We start from the raw sequence: 516 nt of genomic DNA on the forward strand, positions 1-516 counted from the left end.
GTGCCATAAGCGTGAAGTCACAAAACTTATTTTTAAAGCATAAAAATATGAGGACGAAACGAAGCGTGGCGCACATGGCACGGCGTTTTGGGTGGCACTTGAAAATGTTACCCATGGCACTTTCTGTTATACCATTTACTTTAATCTCTAGCCCTAGCAACATACTAGCCAATAGGTTCGCACTATTTCGTTCCATGGTATGGCATGACGTCGTTAGGAGCGGTCCAGAAATTAAATATTAGTTTACATGGTAGCACAGTTAGAAGGTACATCCCCTGAAAGCAGCTGCGATGTACCCTCTGGCGTGTGAGGAATTGACTGTCTGGAAACTTCCATGTAAGTGCTAAGTGTCTGCTCAAGATCACTTCACTTTCGATTTGGCCAAGACATCGACAAACGTCAAAACGTATGTAGTCGTTCTCGATACTAGTCTGAGCTAACAAGTGCTAATCTTTCGTGTTATGTATGCAGATGCCGAAGTCCCGTGGGTATAAAAACTATAGCAAAGACGAGATA

Source organism: Phytophthora parasitica (assembly GCF_000247585.1).
Source record: "Phytophthora parasitica INRA-310 unplaced genomic scaffold supercont2.208, whole genome shotgun sequence".
NCBI classification, from domain to species: Eukaryota; Oomycota; class Peronosporomycetes; order Peronosporales; family Peronosporaceae; genus Phytophthora; species Phytophthora nicotianae.